This window comes from Mytilus edulis, chromosome 8 (assembly GCF_963676685.1).
Source record: "Mytilus edulis chromosome 8, xbMytEdul2.2, whole genome shotgun sequence".
Taxonomy (NCBI): Eukaryota; Metazoa; Mollusca; class Bivalvia; order Mytilida; family Mytilidae; genus Mytilus; species Mytilus edulis.
The window spans coordinates 47,108,356-47,131,305 of NC_092351.1; the positions used below are offsets into that span (position 1 = coordinate 47,108,356).

The following is a 22,950-nucleotide window of genomic DNA, read 5'->3' on the forward strand; positions in this document are numbered from 1 at the left end:
AAGATGACATTAAATTAGTTCTGTTTTTTTTATACATTGTTGGTCAAATAGCTAAAGTATTATATATAGTTGGGCCCGATGTAGTTACGGTGTGAGACTATTCTGTTAAAGACATTCCCGATTATGTATAAATTTTGTTGATGGTTTTCACACTTGAAAAGCATATATGTTCGTAAATTTCGACGGGGGGATTAAGGGGGGCAGGGGGTTGCCCCCTTTTTGGGAAAACATTTGGTTACTTTTATAGAATCACTGGAGCGGGCCCCCTCATGCATGCTACAATTCATGTTTGATGATCTTAGACCCTTTGGACCTCTATGTGGGCTATTTCGGTAACTTGGCAAAAGATCCCTAAACTGGATACACGGTTAGATTCAGCATGTCAGAGAACCCCAAATATCCATAAGGACTTTTGTCTATAAATTAGAAGACCACAAACTTGAAAAAGGGACCAAAAATATGAAAATGCATGCATGGGATACATTTGTTATTGAAGGCATGACTGTAACAATATGATGAAGATAAATAAATATCTTATTCTGGGGTATCATTGGGGGGGGGGTCTGATACCTGATCCCGCTTACTGCTTTGTCAGATTCCCGTATCCCGCTTATACTATGCAGTTCTGATTTTTTGAAATTTTCCGTGTCCTGCTATACTTTATTTCTCGTTTTCACGACACAATCATTTAACTTTCACGTGTCACGCTTACAAAAACAATCGGCAATTCAGCGTCACGCTTATACCCCAACGCGACTCACTATTCTACTCTTTTCTGACTCATATTAAGCCCATTATAAATATATCAAAAAAGTGTGTTTTTATCCCTTTTTGTCCCGTTTCGTTTCGGTTTGAGCCATAGATAGATAAGATGTCGTATGTGACAATGAGACAACTCTCCATCCGAGTCACAATTTATAATAGTATATAATAAAAATAAGTCAAAATACGGTCTTCAACATGGAGTCTTGGCTGACACCGAACAGCAAGTTATAAAGGGCCCCAGTGTAAAACCTTTTTTGTTTATTCCCATCAACAGAGATTTCTCACACTCATCCCAGACGTTAATAATACTCATGCACTTCAATTTTGATATTAACAATTTATTGATACGGATGACTACGCTTTAAAAGTACGGTTACATCAGGGTGTAAAAAATGTGAATTTGTTATTAATTGAATTCAAAGATAGATTAAACGGTAGCTTTAATAGTGAAATGAACTAATTTTTTGAAGACTCGCCTAAATGTTTGTTGCATAGATGTATTTGACCCCAACAATTTTATTTAGATCATGCTGTATTAAAATTATATTTATAGAATCATTTATTTGAAAATACCGCATACATCTGCTCACCGTTTGAATATAGAAACTTGTCGATTTTATAATATTGAGAGATATCAAAAATTTTGTAATATGTGTGATAAACAAGTATTTGGAGATGAATATCATTTTATTTTAGTATGTGAAAAGTATAATGAGTTTTCGAAAGAAATTTATCAAACCATATTGTTGAAGAAAACCGTCGAATCTTAGACTTTTTAGACGATCAATGCATTTGAATAGGGACATATAAACACTGTGCGGGACAAATTTGCCATTCCGGTATCGGCAAATCTGACTTTGTCGGTTTACAAGATATCAAAAAAAAAATTTGCCCAGTGATAGATTATTGAAAAACTGAAAAAATGCCATATGTCCCAACTTGTCACTGTTGTCACTCTTGTCACTGCAGCTGATTAAAAGTACATTTCCCATGGGAAATTTGATAATTCCCATGGGAATATTAGAATTTCCCATGGGAACATTGGAAGTTCCCATGGGAAAAAATACTTTTCCCATGGGAAGTTTAGAGTTCCCATAGGAACTTTAAAGTTCCCATGGGAAAAGATGAATACAAAAAGTTCCCATGGGAATTAATTTTTCCCATGGGAACAAATTTCTTCCCATGGGAACAATTTTTCTTCCCATGGGAACAATATTTCTTCCCATGGGAACAAATCTTCTTCCCATGGGAACAATTTTTTTTCACATAGGAACAATTTTTCTTCCCATGGGAACATACTATATTACAATTCAAACATTATTTTCCATTTGAATTTTTTTCTTCAGAAAAATTACAATTTGTTGCAAATACTGGATATATGAGAATAAAAGAGAATATACTTCTGACTTAGCTGGATGGAAAGCTGTAGGGCATAACACATTTTTGGAACCTTGTAAAACATCTCAGAAAAGCAGATTTGTCTCCGGGACAAGTTTGCAATTCCGCTGAGTGCAAAAGTTGTTCACCTTAATTTTTGGAGTTACGTCAAAATGAAGTTGATAACTTGGTTGGTATTGGTTCCCTGATATTTGTCCTAAAATTTTTTGGCTCTAGCACCACTGTTAAAAAAGTTATGCCCCTTTTTTCAACAATTTCCTTAGAGGAATAGTTGTTTTCCTCAAGGGAAATCAAATTTCCCTAAAGGAAAAAGATTTTTCCTCAAAGGGAAATTGTTTTTTCCTCAAGGGAAATTGTTTATTCAAGGGAAAAAGATTTCCTTCAAGACAACAAATTTCCTCTAAGGAAATCATTGTTCTTCAAATTTCCTCTAAGGAAATTTCTGAACATCAAATTTCCCTTATTTGTTCTTGTTAAACATTTCTTCGCTATACCATGTATACAAACAGTATGAATATAATTATTACAAGACTGTATAGTTGATGCAAATGATATTCAAAACTTTCATAAATGTTTGACTCAACATTTTAATGACATTGAAAATTGATAAAGTCTGACTGTTTAGATCTAGGTATTGTTCATACTTTTTATAAAATTTAACTATGATTTATAAAAAAAAATTGTAGCAAATGATTCTGTTTTCTTTGTAATTGTTTCAATGCAATACATTAATAAGCAACCAATTTGAATGTCATACCATTTGTGGTGTTCTAAAGAATTTGTTTATATATTTGCAGATTAAATAATAAAATATACACTTTTCGTGTTATTTTAAATTAAAATTGTCTTCTGTTTCAGCTTGTGTACAGTTATTCAATCCACTACGTAAGAATTCAGTGAATACATTATTCCATTCACTTAACATTTTCCCTCACTTCTAAGAGAAAACATTTTTGCAAATTGTTCTTCAATGATCTTCTTCCGTATATTTGATATGAGGGAGCGATGTAAATGAGTGGATAAAACTGGTGTTCCTTTTTTCAACAACAAAATAGTATTTGTTCTGCATTCTCCTTTCTTTCGAATAATATATATAATATGTTGTTGCTTTTATGCAATAGTGTTTTTGTGTATCTATGATAGAACTCCATTTTGTTTATGGGCATAATCATGTGATAATGATGAAATTTCCTGTTTCTTTTTTGCAGGAAAGCACACATTCCAGTTCAAATTAATCCAATTATGCACTTTGTAAATAAATTTCAACTTCAAGTTTCCTCTTCAGTAATGACCTATTGATCATGAAAACCAAGATGTCTGTTCACCTATAAATACACAAAATAAACAAATAAAATGTTATAAATGGAGAGAGAAACAGCAATAAATGTTTTTCATATGTATCTTTCTTTATTAAAATTCATTAAGTAAACTTGAACCTTGGGAAAAATAATTAGCTGTGATGTAGACTAGAAAGTATAAAACGCAAAATAAAGTATTCGCGAAAAATTAGTTGATTTACATTAGTCCAGTCTGTGTTTGCAGGAAATTTACATCATAGGTTGCCATATTCCTATTGTGCCTGTCCAAAGTTCAGAGCCTGTAGTTTTTGTAAGTTTAGTCTGACACTAAAATTTAGTGGTTGTTGTTGTTGTTGTTTCATACCGGTTATATTTATTTTTTGTAATTTATTTTGTAATAAACTAGGCAATTAGTTTTACAGTTTGGACATGTTGGATTGTTTCAATTTTTCATCTTTGGGTCTTTTATAGCTGCCTACTTTGACTATAGGGTATGGATTTTCTCATTATTGAAGGTCGTCACAGGCCTACAATTGCTTTCTTAAAGCCATGATAGTTTTCATATTTAATATACCACATCTTTTAATTTTTATAGTAATCATGATTATCATCTTTCAAGTTCAACAACTTAAAAAAAAAATAAATAAAAGTGGCCTTACCATTTAGGTTTAGTTTGCTTCTGCAAATTTTAAATTGCCTATCATTTCTGCTGTTTATAATTTCTCTGTATCTTCTATAGTTCTTGTCCTATACATAAAAGAGTAAAAGTTATTATTGAATGGCATCTTGCATCAATATTTTTTTTTGCTGTTTAATGTACATGATGTATATTAATGTGTGTTTAATAAGAAGAGTGCACACGCTGAAATGTCTCGCCTTCTTTTACTAATCATTGATAATATGTTGAAAGTCCTAAGTATAAAGCTTTATCACAACTGTCACATAAACTTAACATTAACCAAGATAAATAAATAAAGACTAATGAACCATGAGAATGAGGTCAATGTCAGATGAACCATGCCAGGCAGACATATACAGCTAACAATGCTTCAATGCAACAATTATAGTTGACCTTTTACTTATAGTTTAAGAAAAATAGACCAAATCACAAAAACACTGATCAATGAACCGTGAAAATGAGATCAAGGTCAAATAAAACCTGCGCCACTGACCATGCTGACATATAGATCATAAAATATTTCTATACACCAAATACAGTTGACCTATGGCTTATAGTATTTAATAGATAAAGACCAAAACTCAAAAACTTAACTTTGACCACTGAACCATGAAAATGAGGTCAAGGTCAGATGACATCATCCCACTAGACATGTACACCTTACAATCATTTCATACAACAAATATAGTAGACCTATTGCATAAAGTATGAGAAAAACAGACCAAAACACAAAAACTTAACTATAACCACTGAACCATGAAAATTGTCATAAATAGCATAGACACCTCTTAGTTTTGAGAACAACATGCGTTAATTGTGCAAGTATAATCATTGATAAATCATGCACAAGATTGACTTTTTTAAAAAAGCCTATATATTGAAATTTTCTGAAAATATTGCATGCATTTATTAATATGACCAATTTCAAGAAATGCGCAAAGATGTGAGATGATTTATATAACTGTAATTTCAGGAATTTACAGTAAAGGCTTTCATCCCCACTGCATTTTGCACTTTTCCCCAAGTCAGGAGCCAGAAGTTATGGCCTTTGTGACCTTTGTATGATTTTTATTTTAGTTCCTTTTTTTATATCGAAGAGTTTAATATGACGTCCATTATCACTCAACTAGTATACATTTTTGTTTAATGGCAAGCTAAAGCATGCCTCACAGGCAGGGATCCAGGAGGGTCTGAGGGTTGGACATGTTGGAACCCCCTTTCTTCATTGTTCTTTATTGGACGATCAATGCATTTGAATTTTAAAATTAACACCATTCGAACGTAAATATATTTCAAAATTAAGACGCTGCAATGTAAAATCCCAGTAGAGCTGGGAAGATGGTATAAGTCATTCCAAAAGAAGAAAGGACATGCAATCTGTGTTTAACTGCAATTGGCAATGAATTCCATTATTTATTTGAATGCAATTCTTTATTAGTTAAAAAATATCAGAAATCAGCATATTCCAGAGTACTATGTGAAATATCAGAATTAAGCAAAAATGAAAGGACTAACTGTCATTGACAAATATTAACTTATTACTTAAAAATGTGTCTATATATATATAATTCATTTCAAAGTTAACTAAAATATTATAATGTTAAAATATTATAATATAAAGTAATTTTCCATATATTTTATTTCTAAGTTGTTTTATTTATTTTTTTAATTGTATGTGATTGTATTTTGTAATTTACCTCTTAATTGTTTCACATGTCAATGTGACGGAGTGTTTTTCAAATAAAGCAGATTGTATTGTATTGTATTGAATGAGGACATGTAGTTGGACCCCCCCCCCCCCATTTGTCTTTGGTTAGGAACCCCTCCTCGGGTTGTGGGATTTTCTCATTGCATTGAAGACCCATTGGTGCCCTTTGGCTGTTATCTGCTCTTTGGTCTTTTGATACATTCCCCATTTACATTTCGATTTTATATTCAGTTCTATTATAAATGTTAGACTTCTTGTTGATTTGGTTTCACATTTCGGCTTCGTCAGAGGAAAGCGTTCCAGAAATAAAATAGCCTTGCAAGACGTCATAATTATTTGGACTAGATTTTCACCACCATCAACATTGTAAACATGGTAAAGCTTGTCTCACTGTGGAAGAAATGAGTTTGGCGCGTTTACAAAAATACAATTGTCTGTGCTGACAGGGGAGTGTGTGTGCATACCATTATTTAAATTTTTTAAACCTTCTTTTTCAATATTTTGTGCATTTCTTGGTAATATACTGTCAGACCTCGAGTGCTGCTTTACAAAAACGATCAACTTACAAGTAATGTAGGGGAAGGAAACTAGCTAAAAAGACCAAAAATAAGCCACAACTAATGGGGTCTCATTTGGGGGTTCTGTTCACGGATCTCGCTTTATAGTTACTATTTATTTTTTTAAGATTCCCGCATCCCGCTTACACTATGTAAGTAAACAATTCTAATATTTTTGTAATTTCCTATGTCCCGCTAAACTTCATTTCCAGTTTTCACGGCACAAAATTTTGACTATTAGTGACACTAAGTACTGTGGTATTTTAGCAATAGTAAGGCCATATATTTCGGTGTGTAGAAATACCGCAAAGGAATTCTTAATGGCGCTGACTAAGAAGAAAGTTTTTGCATTAAAAAAAATAAGGACACTAAAACGATGTTTTAAGATCACAGAGAATATGGATATATAGGAGGATATGATTAAATACCTCATATCTGTAAAGTTAGGTATCAATAGATATTGTAATTTTGAAGTTAAATGACTTTTTAATCAACGCGTGCCACTCGGCACGTGACCAACGGCTTATTGCAAATTCACGAATCATCATGATAAATCAACCTAATCCAATACACAATTGTCTTTTTATCGTTACTTATTGATTAATTAATGGTTGTTGTTGAATAAACCTAACGGTTTAGCGTGGTTAAATTTCAAGTTTATGAAAGAAAAAAAAAGAAAAAATGAATTTTGTGTTTTAAAACTTTGCCTTTGTTATATTTTGTTTTTAAGGAAATTGCTATGCAAGCTTTTATTAAAATTAAAGAACCCTATTTTAGATACAAATTGAGACAAAAATGCTTTTGAGATTTCGTTTCCTTGTTAACAACACAAGAGTTTACATATATATTATCATTATACCTTGAATGAAAGACATATGCATGAGTGTATGTGGTGTCCGTGGGGTTCTTCAAAATCCGATTACAGAAGTAATATAGAAAAACTCCAAGAGGTAAAATTATATTACGTTTTAAAAAGAGACTATAAATCATAACTGTCTCCTATGAACAATAACTTTAAAACTGATGTCAATGCTTTTTTTTTTTTAAATTCATCTTTATTTCAACAATTGAAGATGAATACCATTTTATTTTATAATGTAATAAGCATCTTGATGTAAGAAATATAATTCACAATGTGCAGGCGCGAATCTAGAGCTTGAAGCGGAGGTTTGGGGGAGGGGGTACGTGATAAATGTTTAGAATACTAGAGAAGTTTTCTTGTTATATAAAACCATATGTTTTTCAATAAATGGCAAACTTTTTGTTCATCCGGCATATGGTTACTACAAGGATTTGTATAGTTAACTATACAAATCCTTGGTTACTCTAAATAAACTTTTGATTAGTTTAATTATTTGATTACAGATTGTATCTACCCGTTTTGCAACTGCTGTATCACCCTAAGTGAGGCTAATAATGATATGTATAATAAAATATAGAGGTAGCAGTCTTGGATTGTCTTAATTAAATCCTTTGATCCTCTTATTATCAAGTTACTCTCTGGCCAATGTAATTATGACTTGTGTATATTTAAAGAAGTTTCTATATATATCTTTATTCTCATAAAGCAAATGCATTACATCGGTACAGAGATAACAAATACAACAATAAATATTTACAATATGTACAAAACAAGCGAGAGAGGTTACAACAGTTACAAGCCAGGAGTACATCACGGGCCGACAAACACAAGTATTCATATTTTCTATAAAAAAAAACAAAGCTTCTTCAGAACTGGTTTTCTTGTACTTGACATAAGTTCAGAGAATTTAACTGTATTTTGCCGTTTTGTAAAATATGCAGTTAAAAACTCTTTTCGTTTTTGATTGAAAAATTTGCATTCAAATATAAAATGATATTCGTCACCTATTTGTCGATTGTTACATAGACTCCAAAGCGGTTTTCTCTGATTACGTTTTACCATCTTCCTGTTTAAATCGGCAACTTAGTATTAGTCGTTTGAAATCGACAAAAAACAATAGCGTCTTTGAAGTCCAAAATATTAAAATATTCTTCAATTCCAAGTTTTTCTTAAAAATATTGTAGTTTATACCTTTTGACGAATTTTGAATGAGGGAATTCCAGTTCTGAATATATTGATCTAGTAATCTCTGCTTTATGGCAGTTTTTAACCATTCTTTATTAACAAAATTTTGTGACTCCCATATGTTTGAGAAACCACAATCTTGAAATATTTTTTGTATAAACAAGATCCATTTTGTCTGGTTATTATGTAGCGACAACGTGTCACCCTATTCAATATATAGTAAAGATAACATTAAAAAAAAATTTAAGATTTTCAAGCGGTGTGGTTGGGTGTCACGTTGACAGAGGGGGGGGGGCTGGGTTCACCATAATTATGATTAAAACATGGGTTTTTTTTACTGCCTCTTATTAACAGAAACTAAAATCTCATTAAAAATGAAAAATCAGAATATATTTTAATATAAAATTTGTAGAACAGAAGTAAAGTATCCCATAAAACATAATGAATCATTATACATGCAGAGACCAAAGCAGCAAAGATATAGTCAATAGAATCTATTTGCATTTGCCTATGTTCTATCCTTATAAAACCTTGCTGTGGGGCATGGTCTCTGACATCAGAAAAATGAATGAAGTATTGGCAACTGGACGTTGTAGCAACCAAATATAAATCCTCACTTTTCCGTGAAGTGTTCACAATTATTTGTCTTTTTAAAATTAAAAGGATTAAAAATTCCCAAACTGAAAAGAGTTGAAAATACTTTATTACTTTAGAAGTAAAAATTATAACAGACAGAATAAATACGGCAGAAACAAACAAATGGGAAAAAAATAGAGAACAATTTGAAATACCATATATACATGTTTAAACAGTATACTAGCAGATTATGAACGGGTCAAGGTTGAGCGAATGTGAATTTCTACCTATTACACTATTTTAAAAGGTGACAATCACTTTTTTTGAGGCACGTGTCGAATACACATTAGATAACTTTCTAATTAAAAAAGGTATAATTGTAAAATTTAAAATTACGAATTTTTACAAAGTCTATTTTTATATGCCATGTCCTTTGTAACAGTTGTATCATTCCATCAGGTCCTTAGTGCACAATTTTGTTCTTAGTGCACTAAGGAGGTCCTTTGCGGTATTACTACGGACCCCATATATTTGAAGCTGTTCAAAATACTGTACATTATAGGTACGTGTATCAGATTGAACAATAATTGTCATATATATAAAAAGAATAAGTAATCTGGTATGAAATATGTCCACTGGAACGACCGTGCAAGTGCTATATATATAGTATAGCCAGTCAAGGTCGTTAAAAACTTCCATTTGTTGTTGTCCACTGAAAATAAGCTCTTGAATACACGAATCCCCGTTTTATTAATGCCAAATTTATTTGTTAGTATTTCTTATTCTTTTTCTTATGATTTTATCATATTTTTTTTGTGAAATTTTCTGTGTGGGTGAACATGAAATTGCCTCCGATGCTACAAAGAAAATTTGTTTAATGTCAAATGTTGGAATATATGCTAAGTATTACACGTGGACAGGATGTTCCCCAAAAAATAAGTTATACACACCCCGAGGGTACACGCTAGTGTCATATGGAAAATTACTGGGTCACCTGTAAGATGGTAATCAGCCATGCAACTAATCAGGTTACTTAGCTGACCATGTCACTTCAATTTAAAGTTTATCGGTAGATCAAAATGATAAATTCGTTTTAAATCTAAAGGATTTATCATTATAATGAAGTGAAATAATTAAACCATATCGTATTATTTCTCAAAAGATTATTTATTTTCATAATTTTTTTTTATCTATGCCGGGAAAGAATTGAAAACTGTATTTATAATTTTTAAATTTATTTTATAAAAAATCCGTGTAGGTCTCATACTTAAGATTTATAAAGGAGTAGGTTCAGTAAGACCCCTTTTCGGCCCCAAAATATAGCAATTTAAAAACTTTTACTAAATTGTATCGTACTAGAACCGAACACCTGTTTTGGGATATATATACATATAGTTAATTTACCGTAAATAACTGCGAGAAAATGAATAATACACAAGTTGATAATTGTCTCTTCTCTGCTTATTAATTTGCATGCAATATTTTCTCTGATTTACTTGTAAGATCACCGACACTAATAATAATTACCTAAAAAAAATAGGTGCTCCGTACTGGGAAGATCATATCGGATCCTATCAATTTATTGGTTCCATTCCCCTAATTAAATGAGTCTACACGTCTCCTTAGAAAAAATGCCTTGCAATGCGTCTGGACTACTAAGTACTTCCATATAATTTCGAAAACAGATAATAATCTATTTCACTGGATGAGATTGGGCTGACGGATTTTTAAATGGAAATGTATTAATTTTTATTTATAGCACAAGTTTTACAAGGCAAGATTATTCGGTAAACGGACAGAAAGTCACAGGACAAAAAGTCACAGGACATAAAGTCACAAATTTGGTAGGACAAAAAGTCACAGGACAAAAAGTCACAAATAATATGTTGACAATTGTTTGAATATGTAAGAGAAATATCTTGAAATATTTACTTTTTAATACATATATTCATATTAAAGTGTAGGAAATGTGTCATTATACTTGAAAAATAAAGATTTATTTAGTTTTAATCATGCAAAAGAAAGATTTCTTGGCACCATGAAGCCATTTAAGTGCCAAGCCACTTTGACATTTTGTTTTTTTAACAATTATTTAATCATCTTTGATATTTTTTTGATAACTTTTGATTACAATGTTGGTTTATATACAATAGTTCAAGAAAAATACAAAAATATTTATGTAGAAATAAACGTTTTTTATTCAAAGAAAATAATCAGAAAAAATGAATTGTGACTTTTTGTCCTGTGACTTTTTGTCCGTGACTTTTTGTCTGTGACTTTTTGTCCTGTGACTTTCTGTCCTACATTCTATTATTCACCCTTTTCGCCCTACAAATCAAATGGTTGCCTCCTTACACCTACACGAGCTAAAACATATACATATGAACATTTGATATCATTTATTTTGTGTGACAACTCTTCACCAATGACCTGAGTGAAAGGTTGACATGGGCAGATCCAGAAATTTCCATTTTTTTTAATTTTTTTTTTTGGGGGGGGGGGGGGGGGCAGAGGGGGATGCTTGCTCCAGTCATGATTCAGTGATTCCCTATATAATCAACAAAATATTTCACACCAAAAAGGGGAGCGGGGCTTTCTCCTTAATAAGAAATCTCTAATAAATATGAAACGGCTAATGAGTTTTCAGATGCTTTACATTAAAATACATCATGTACATACATGTGACATACACAATTATATATAAATGTAGAATCAAATCTTGATAAATGTATGTAGTTGAAATTGTTAGCTTTAAACATTAAAAAAATGAACTCCCAAAGTTTAAACACAATTAAGAATGACCATGTACATGATGTAGTCTGTAATGTATGCCATTGCCATGAAGCTAGATCATTGTAGGTAAACTGTCTTCTATTCCCTTAAATCTTTGTCCCCAGTCACCCCAAGTTTGATTTAAATTTATAGTCAAGTATATATCTACTCTATTAGGTCTCTAGTTTGGATAGTGTATAACTTGCAAATTAAAATCATACTCCTTCCAAATTTCTTTCTTTAAAATATTATGGATGAAATAGCAAGTAAAGGATGAAATGAAATTGGATGAAATGTGTTAATTTTTTTTGGTAAAGTCATGAAAGTAGTATGTCTGAAGTTGTCAAACTTAATTATAGACCCTTCAGGGGCGGATCCAGTCATTTTAAAAAGGGGTTTCCTAACCCAGGAAAAAAAGGGGGGGATAATTACATGTCCCCATTCAAATGCATTGATAGTCCAAAAAAGGGGGGTCTTTGACACATTCTCCATTCCCATTCTCTATTTATCATGTAGTCGTCGTAGTCCAAAGACACTTGGTTTTCCCATAATTACTTTTAGTATACATGGTATAAGTTAACAGAAATCTATGAAACTCAAACACAGGGTTTGTGACCAGGGTTTTTGTCCAGAGTTTAGGAATTACATGAATTAGGGGCCAAAAGGGGCCAATATTAAACTTTTGTTTGATTTTATAGAAAATTGAATTATTGGGGTTCTTTGATATATATATATATATTCCAAATCTAACTGTGTATTTAGATTCCTAGTTTTTTGGTCCTGTTTAAATTGGTCTATCTTAAGGTTCAAAGGGTCCAAAATTAAACTTATTTTGATTTTAATAATATTTAAATTCTTGGTGTTCTTTAATCATGTTAATATGCTGAATATTTACTTAGATTTTTAGTATGGGCCCAAATTTCAAGTTGGTCCAAATTGGGGTCCAATATTTTACTTTGTTTGATTTAAAAAAAAATGAAGATATGGGGTTCTTTGATATGCTGAATCTAACCATTCATTTAGATTTTTGATATTTTGGCCCGTTATCAAATTGGTCCACATTGAGATCTAAAGGGTCCAAAAATGAACTTTATTTGATTTCATCAAATTATGAATTATTTGGGTTCTTTGATCATGTTGATATGCTGCATCTAACCATGTATTAAGATTTTGAATATTGGACCATTTTAAAGGTTAATTGTCAATTTAAAATTTTTAAGTACTTGGACCACATTCATTCAATGTCAGAAACCTATGCTGCATCAACTATTGAATCACAATCCAAATTTACAATTCAGAGTTGTATCCATAAAATTGAGAATGGAAATGGGGAATTTGTCTAAGAGACAACAACCCGACCAAATAAAAAAACAACAGCAGAAGGTCACCAACAGGTCTTCAATGTAGCGAGAAATTCCTGCACCCGGAAGCGTCCTTCAGCTGGCCCCTAAACAAATATATACTAGTTCAGTGATAATGAACGCCATACTAATTTTCAAAGTGTACACAAGAAACTAAAATTAAAATAAAACAAGACTAACAAAGGCCAGAGGCTCCTGACTTGGGACAGGCGCAAAATGCGGCGGGGTTAAACATGTTTGTGAGATCTCAACCTCCCCCTATACCTCTAACCAATGTAGAAAAGTTTGAATTGAATGTTGTGTCCATACTTGCTCCAACTGTTCAGGGTTTAAAGTGTACGTTTGTATCAAGCTAAGCCATGCATAGCATTCGTATTGGTTATTTATATATTAATTTGAAATTTTGACGAGTGAGACACATACAGATTATACTGTAAACAATATTTCAGAGTTTAACGTAGTCAAGCAAAACAAATCATAGAAGAAAAGTTGAATCATGTTTTTGTTGTCCAATGAAAAATTAGTACGAACACCAAGAAAAAGTATGGGAATGTTTGTTTTTTTAACTATTGACCAGGGTGAAAGTCTTTGAAAGTCATGACTGACAAAAAGTTTGTGAAATGAAATAGCACAAATATTCCATTCTTATTAAATATTATTGTATATAAAGAAAATACTGATGTTTAATAATAGTTTTTACCCTTTTTATGTTTTATAGGACAAGAAATATAGAAAAATAATGAAAAATATAAACAGTTTCAATAGAAATGAGCCACAAAACAAGATAAACAGAATACAACAAGGCCTAAATGGTAAGACCACTTCTATATACTGTAAATTCAGAAATTATTGCTTGCATTTATTATTGTGATTTTTCAGGGAATGGACAACTTATTGTGATTACAAAAAAAATCTGCATCAATTATATATACATGATATATATATGTTTCTGTTATCAAAATATGATTTCTTATTTTTGCGATACTCACCCAGTCACATTAATCTCATTACTAAAAACCTCTGGATAATTTCTAAATTACAGTAATAAACATGATAAAAGTAATTGCCTTTGAATGATGACTCTTATAAAAATAAGAAGATGTGGTATGGTAAATGAGTGACTTATCCACCAGAGTTCAAAGAAGTGGATGCAAGAAATTAAAGGCCAATGATGGACTGGCCTTCAATAATGACACAACACGTCCTTTATAGGTCAGCCAATAAAGATCCCAACATGAAAAGATTTAAACAATCCAATTTAGTTCAACATGTCCAAAAACAATAACAATTAATAAAAAAATATCATGTCTGTGAGCACTCAACCTCTTACCTGACCATAATATAGGACAGTGGTTCAAATAACACAACATATGAACATTCTATAACAACTTTTGCAAGTGGCTAAACTTTAAATATCACTGCAAGGCACTAAACAATGAATATTAAATCTTGGACACAAAGCACTGAAATAAGAGAACTCATATAAAGCATGACAAGTAAGAATATCAAATGAAAGTTTCTCAAATGATAAAGTCATATGAAACGAGTGAGTGATGAAAAATAAAGTTTGTCCAACTTTTGAACCAATGCATGTATACATCATAAACTTAGTCCTCTGTGCACGATTTTATCATTATTTTCACAAGTATATCATATAAATCGTCAATTTTTTTTTCTGTCTGTTTGTTATGATTTAACAAATAATGCTGCTCATTAAATGCCGTGTTTTGAAGCTGAGTTTTACCGATTGTCACCTTATAGTAAACAAATCACAAAAAGCATGGGTATTGAGCACGTGTTTAACATGTATAATCAGCTATTTGTTTATTTCAATGACAGATCCTTGCATATTGTGGTCACCGGATTTTTACAAGGAGGGTTACGCTCGGGTCACTATGTATATGGAAAATATGTATCGTGAATTGCTTCCTAGAAGCAAGCAATTAAAAATAAGTAAACTTCTTCTAAATGTGGACAAATTAAAGAATTTTCCTCAGAAAAAAGTATATGTACATAAGTTGCATAATGAAAACTATCCATTTAGTTATAAAAAACATAATTATTATACATATTTTTTTTTTAATTTGAGGTTTCTTATGACTTTAATTAAAACATGATAAAATAAACTTATATATATTGCTGTTTTTTTCTCCATTTATCATGTTTATAACTTTTTTTTTATTTTGTGTATTTATAGGTCAGATATCTTGGTTTTTATGATCATCGTCAGGTCCTGCAAGTCTATACTGAAGAGGAAACTTATTTGTTAATACTTTTCTACATAATGTGCTAATTGGATTAATTAATGTGAAATGAACTCAATTGTGTGTTTTTCTGGAAAAAGAAATAGAAAAAATTCTACAAAATTGCTATAAACAAAATGGAGTACTATCAAAGATGCACAAGAACACAATGGTGTAAAATGTAACAACCTACATATTCACCGATGGATTATGGAGAAATTAAGAAAAAAAATAGTATCTTTGTCATGTTTGTTGTCGAAATAAACACATGCGTTATCCATTCATGTACATAATATTATGTACATGGCTCTTCATCATATCAAATATACAGAGAAGATGTTTGAAGAACAAGTTGCCAAAATTTATTCAACCAATTGAAGGAAGATGTCTTGTGGATGGAATTATTTATGCACTGAACTGTTATGTAGGGGGTAGAATAATTATACACAGCAGCTTATGCTTATGACCTTAGATATACTATTGCTGTATGTTGATTGTCTTTTGCTTATGACCTTAGATATACAATGTATAATATTGCTGCATGTTTATGCTTATGACCTTAGATATATTATTGCTGCATGTTTATGCTTATGACCTTAGATATACTATTGCTGTATGTTGATTGTCTTTGGCTTATGACCTTAGATATACAATGTATAATATTGCTGCATGTTTATGCTTATGACCTTAGATATATTATTGCTGCATGTTTATGCTTATGACCTTAGATATACTATTGCTGTATGTTGATTGTCTTTTGCTTATGACCTTAGATATACAATGTATAATATTGCTGCATGTTTATGCTTATGACCTTAGATATATTATTGCTGTATGTTTATTGTCACTTGCTTATGACCTTAGATATATTATTCATGTTATTTGTGCAGGTTTATTGACACTTGCTTAAGTTATTTTATTGCTGTTTGTTTAACTTTCTGTTTTTGTTTCACACATTTTACTTGATGGTGTTATCTCAGTGAAAGATGAAATATTAAAACACAAGTGCCTTATTTGTTATACCAATTGTAATGTTTTGTCTTTTTGAAAATGATATTCTCAAATGTACATAACTTAAATTTATAAGAAGTGTTGAAATTAAGTAAGGATATGGTATGTGATTGCCAATGAGACAACTAAAAACCAGAGATAAAGGTATTTTCAGCCAGTGACTGAACAGCCGTCAACAATGAGCAAGACCTATCAACATTCAAATGTCTGCATGAAAAAAACACAAAAACACTCAAATGGATAAACATAAGACACTGTGTGCAATGGTGTGAAAGCTATATATGCAAAACTATATACTGAAAATTCAGAAATTATTGCTAGCAATTGTAAGTGCGATTTTTCTCAATTTCATAATTTTTTTGTGTGCAAAATTTAGAATAATCCTGTTTAGTTCATAAAAAATTTCAATATGCAAGTGTATATTATTGTGATTATAACCCTGTCACTATTTTCACAATAATAAAAACAGCAATAATTTCTGAATTTATAGTAGTTAAATTTTTGACACATAGTGATTTACTTTCAATTAAACATGCCAAGACAAAAATCGTAGAACACACAATTATATATTTCTACAATTAAGATTCAAAGAAATATTTGTACCCATAATAACTTAGTCCGTTTTGTGAAATTGCTTCACTCATGCAATGAGAGGATTTTTTATGTTTTCTTTTTAGTTATATCACTTCCCATGTGAACAATTATTGTTTCCATGGGAAAACATATTGTTCCCTAGGGAAAAATTATTGTTCCCATGGGAAAAATTATTGTTCCCATGGGAAAAAATATTGTTCCCATGGGAAAAGTATTTTCCCATGGGAAGAAAAGGAGTTCCCTTGGGAAGAAAAATTCCCTTGGGAAATTTAGAACTTCCCATGGGAACAAACAATTTACTTATGTTCCCATGGGAACTTTAAAGTTCCTATGGGAACTCTAAACTTCCCATGGGAAAAGTAATTTTTCCCATGGGAACTTTCAATGTTCCCATGGGAAATTCTAATATTCCCATGGGAATTATCAAATTTCCCATGGGAAATGTACTTTTAATCAGCTGCAGTGACAAGAGTGACAACAGTGACAAGTTGGGACATATGGCATTTTTTTAATTTTTCAATAATCTATCACTGGGCAAATTTTTTTTTTGATATCTTGTAAACCGACAAAGTCAGATTTGCCGATACCGGAATGGCAAATTTGTCCCGCACAGTGTTTATAGTTCGTCCCTTTTTTTGATGCTCGGTTGTGACCCCCTTTTAAAGTGGCTGGGTGCTCACCAGTATCTGTTCATTATGTAAAGCAACTTAACAATTTAAGGGAAATTTTTATTTTTGACTGTGAAGGCACAAAATTAAATTCATTTGAAAATGTGTTATATTTGATTATACTGTGCTGTACTGTTATATAAATGGGTATACTTACTTATATGATTATTTGACTAATATAAATATATTTCACTGATGTAATTGAATATTTGTAATAATTATTTTCTGTAAGTTGTATTGCTTACGAATAAAAGATTATATTATTAATAAAATAAATATTATGACTTTCCTTTTTTCATTGGATGACCATGCAGTGGTGTTGCAACGCCAAAGAATTGATAATAGAAAGCTATTTTAATTTGATACATAGGACAATGAATCTTAACAAAAGGTTCTATAAATTCAATTGTGAAAAAAAATCACAATACCGTGCATTAACTCAACAACCGTTCATCGACAAATATTACTTGATATTCATTGAAATGATAACAAGATAACAGTTATTATAAAAGCAGGGCAGCCTTAAATTCTAATAGTTTTGTCAAAAAAGATTCAAAGTTTTACCGATGCAACGATATTTTTATATATTTTGAGTTGAAATGGCCTAGCGATAGTCTGATCACTTCGAATCATGCGGCAACACGTTTAATCTGAGCATTCGTAAAGTTTTTAAACTAAAATAAGATCTATATTAGCTATCGAAACATATGTTATATGTTAGCTATCTATTATAAATCTATGAGGAATTTCATGAAAAATGGGGGGGGGGTTGAAGTCTAACTTTAAATATATAAAAAAAAAAAAGATCGGGATGTGGTTCGATTGCCAAAGAGACAACTCTCTAAAAGCACGAAAAGAGATTAACTTTACTGAAACAGAAATTAACATCTATAGTCACGTACGGCCTTCAACAATTTGAAAAATTCATACGTTAAATTCCCTTTTATATTCAGTATAATTCCATAAAGTTATTATAGAAGTTATATTATGATAAAAAAAGGCTGTAAAAAATGATTGAGAGTTGACGAATATCATTATATCATGACATGTAAAGCGTTGGATGTAGCTATAGATAGACAGACATTTTATACTGGATAATTGCTGCAAATTGTATATCAAACGAATCGCTTTCACGTTCTATACTATTCTGTACTATATACATACTTAATCATGTTTTTTAATGTTCAATCTCTGAATTGAGACAGCACTATCGGTATTTCTGGTGTATGAAATTCATTGTGTATATTATCCGTTCCATCTACAATATACGCGGAAGTGACACGGCCGGGTATTGTAAAGCTGTTGAGGGACTTTAAATGTCAAATTCATATCCCTGGGCGAAGAAATTACCGGTTTGTGAAAACTTATATTAGTGTGTTACATGTACCTTGGTTCTGGTCTTTCACGCTGTCAGAATGAAAAGTTGAGCAACTTTTGTGGGTTATAAATGAAAAAAGAGAAGACCGTAAAAAAAATTAAGAGAACAGAAAATGAGCTTTACAAACGTGTCTCTAACGATAAAAACAATGTAGATTATTTAGATCATTCGAACTTGTGTAAATAATGGATATTAAGTTGTTAAGACTATTTCATATAATTGTTTTTATTTATTGTATTTACAAATTTTATACAAACTTATGACGATTGATCATTCAGACCGTGACCTTTTGCATAGACACCTGTTTCTTGTTGAAGACTAAACATGCGCTCTTGATTCATCTATGTTTTTTGTCGTTTGGTTGCTGTCAAATTGAAATATATCCTACATCTCCTGTAGTATGTGTTCCTTTTGATTATTTTAAAATCAGTTTATAAGTATTTTTATTGAAAGGATTATTTGCATGAGTATAGACCAATTCAATACTAATATATACTTATATATATATATGATATTATGAACCTCATTAATTTCGATCTAAACAAGATAATTATAAAGAGATCGATATTTTAAACAGTCTTAATAAATTCCAACGATCACAAATCTAATCTAAATTCGATTTCAATTATTTCGTGATTCTAAAATACGTTTTTTTTTGCGAATTCCGTACACTTTCCTTTTAATTTCTAGCATTATTAAAATCGTAATTTTTGTATCCTTGCTATCCTTGCTAAATCTTTTGCTGTATATCACAGCTAGTGAATAAGTCTAAATGTCCGTACAGTGTATAGTAAGATCTCTTTTCCACACATGGACATTTCATAAGTATAGAAAGTTCGCTATAGTGTTCCATCATGGTCTTAGTGCAGTTTCGAGACCTGAGTGCACCACGGCGGCCAAGGTTGTTTTTAGACGCACCGTAAAGTCCCTGTCACACCATTGCAACAACGTCCTTTTATGATATTTTTTTTTAAATTGCTAGGACTATGATACTAATAGTAAAATATTTCACTTTTAAATAGTAATTGTTATGAATGATAATAGTTTATACATGTATGTATGCTGTCTCAGTTTTTAAATAGTTATTTGGTATAATATGGTGTCACGTAAGTCATTTTTGGACAGGATATTGTTTGTTTCATAGTATATGTATATTCTGCACGAATATTTTTTATCGCTACCATTACATGTATAAAAAACTAAACTATGTGGACCTTATGAGATCGCACACAAGACAGCTGATTGGATAAGTGTGATGAATTGTTACGCCTACATAAAACTGATATCCAATCGAATGCCAGCAGACACCTGTCAGTAAAAACAAATTGCAAGCGTTGATGGTTAGAGATCCTTGGTCCAAAAAAATGAAAATAAGGTCAAGTTAAAGGTCAAGGTCACATTATAAATTTTGATTTTGGCTCATTTTCACTTATTTTCAAAAGCCGTATAACTTATCGAAAATTATTTTTACTAAATTGTTAGTTGCGACATGTCGTAACTTATAAATTTTGGTTGAAAGGGTGCGTAGACAATAAATGGGAGTTTTCGCCCCTCTTATGTTTAGAATTATGCGTAAAGTGATATTACTCATGAACCATACATATTAAGGAACTAGTGTCTTTAGGTTTGAGATCCTTAGTCTATGACCTTGAAATTGAGGTCAAGGTCATAGGTTAATTGGACGTTCTAGATTTTGACCTTTGCTCCAAATTCATATTTAGACATCATAAAGTCATAGGAACTGACATATCAACTGAATTTTTAATATTTTCACATCAAAATATGTTGTAAGTGGTGGAAAGACCATCAATGGTTCTCTGAACAATTGGTTTTTAATTACTAATGCTTTTATACCAGCGTTTAATCCATTCATTGCTACTGCCAGAAATACTGATTCAGGGATGCTATTATTAGTTACTATTTTTGATATCCTACTTAAGTAATCTGATGAACTTTCATCTTTCTTTTGAGTGCATTGTAGTACTGATAAATCCATTGTATCGGAAGCTTTTTTAAATCACCTTTTGAACGCATCTATTAAAGCGGCATAATTGAATTTTACTCTTTCCGGTAACGTATCGTACCAAATTTTTGCGTGTTTTTCTAAATGAAAAGGGAAGAAGCTAGCCTTCTTTTGATCCGTGAGTTCATAAAAGTGACACCACTGTTGAAAAACTGATAGCCAATTTAAAGCAGCCTGACCTGATATAGTCCCTTCAAATTTTTCTAACTTTAATGCCGAAGCCATATTAATAGCGTGAGGATAAGATTGATATGAATATTGACTTTTTAAATTAGATGTAACTGATTTATCTCCTACTTGATTATTTTTATTTATCTCAACATTATTCTTAGTTTTAAAACTAGTTTTAATTTTAAATGTGTCACTATGAAATGGACTTACCCTTTCTTTACTTTTTCTCCTTTTTGTCACTCTTGTATTTTCTCTCACTTGTAAGGTCGGGTCCTGCGAATATTTCTGAAAATTGATAGTAGAAGAAATGTCATTAAATGGTTCTTGCACGAATTGATCGTTATCAATTATTCTGTGTTGATTCGATTGTATCGGCCGTTTTATTTCTGGTTCATTTACATTCTCTGTGGAATTACGTAGTTCTAAATTTTTTCTGACAGAGTTTCGTCGTCGTCTAACTTAAATATATTATATGATTCAGGTACTTTGTCCGAATTAAATATTGGAGGAGCAGAAGGCTCTAATTGTGCAAATTTGTCACGTACAATTTGATCCTCTGAAGTATGTGGATCAGCTTGAAATTTGAAAAGTTCAGACTCCTTCGGAGTTGACGTTTGTCCCCCTATTTTTGTACTTTCTGTTTCGATATCTGTATTAAAATCAATTTCTTTAACATTTTCTCCAAATCAAAGATTTTGTTCCTCTGTTCTTAGAGCACTTGGTAAGAATTTAGTTAAATTAGCGGGAGATAAATTAACGGAGTCTTCTTTATTTTTGTTAGCCCTCGTAAAATATTTATGTGGTATCTTAAATTTTTCTGCTGTTGTTACTTTCCTCATTGTCGTTTTCTGCGTCCACCATGTTGTTGTGACGGAACTTAGTGTCCCTCGTCCCAACGACTCCCCGACCTATCCATTTGACCAATACCAATAAACGATGGAACTTAATGCCCTTTGACCAAATAACCCGTCAGACTGTCATTGACAAATACCACTACTGCTGCAGCATACCTTTTGTTGTTCTGGGGAAAAGCTCGGTAGTGCTAGGTTGGAATCTGCCTAACGACCTTTTTAAAAGAATAAACAACGAGAACTCAGTTTTGCTGGTAGGAAAATGATTTTTTTAATTGCACTCTCTTTTCTTTTCTTTTTGATCAAAACAATCCACAATACATTAATTATACATAATAACAACAATTAAAATATGATCCCATACAAGTATTCCTGTTTCGTAAATTGCTGAAATTAACTCGTGAATCTTATGGCAATTAACTATGCTATTTATATGCACCTATGCAGTACGTATGAAACATCTGCTTTTTGACTTATTTATGATCATCCTATTTATTGTTGTTGGGTGAATAACCTCATGATACTATTTACTATAATGTTTTTATCCAAATACAACAAAGTGTTAATGTTTTTATATAATTCATGCTATTAAATAAAGAATCAAATTGATATATATAATATATATATTATATTTCTTGAATTAAATAAATAAATATTTTCTTTTATTATTACATTATATATTATTTCCTATTTCATTTTAATCTTAAATGCGTATATCTAAATTTTAAATAAATAAAACTAGCTTACCTTTTTAAAAGAATAAACAACGAGAACTCAGTTTTGCTGGTAGGAAAATGATGTTAGCGCAAACCCAAGTATGTTACTTTTATAGGTCCCGGCTAATACCTGA

General features: G+C 31.3%; 1 protein-coding gene and 2 long non-coding RNA genes across 3 annotated transcripts in view; 2 read left to right on the plus strand and 1 right to left on the minus strand.

Annotated features, from left to right (window-relative positions):
• The window catches only part of LOC139484139 (fibropellin-1-like), a 134,253-nt gene that overhangs the window by 73,205 nt on the left and 38,098 nt on the right, over nt 1-22,950 (plus strand). The window lies entirely within an intron of this gene.
• Nucleotides 2,733-6,671, minus strand: LOC139485757 (uncharacterized). Its single transcript, XR_011655385.1, has 3 exons — nt 6,334-6,671; nt 4,121-4,208; nt 2,733-3,488 (listed from the first exon to the last, which is right to left on the minus strand). It is a non-coding gene; the product is annotated as an uncharacterized lncRNA (long non-coding RNA).
• LOC139485758 (uncharacterized) lies at nt 10,444-16,431 on the plus strand. The gene is made up of 3 exons (XR_011655386.1): nt 10,444-10,767; nt 13,880-13,973; nt 15,359-16,431. It is a non-coding gene; the product is annotated as an uncharacterized lncRNA (long non-coding RNA).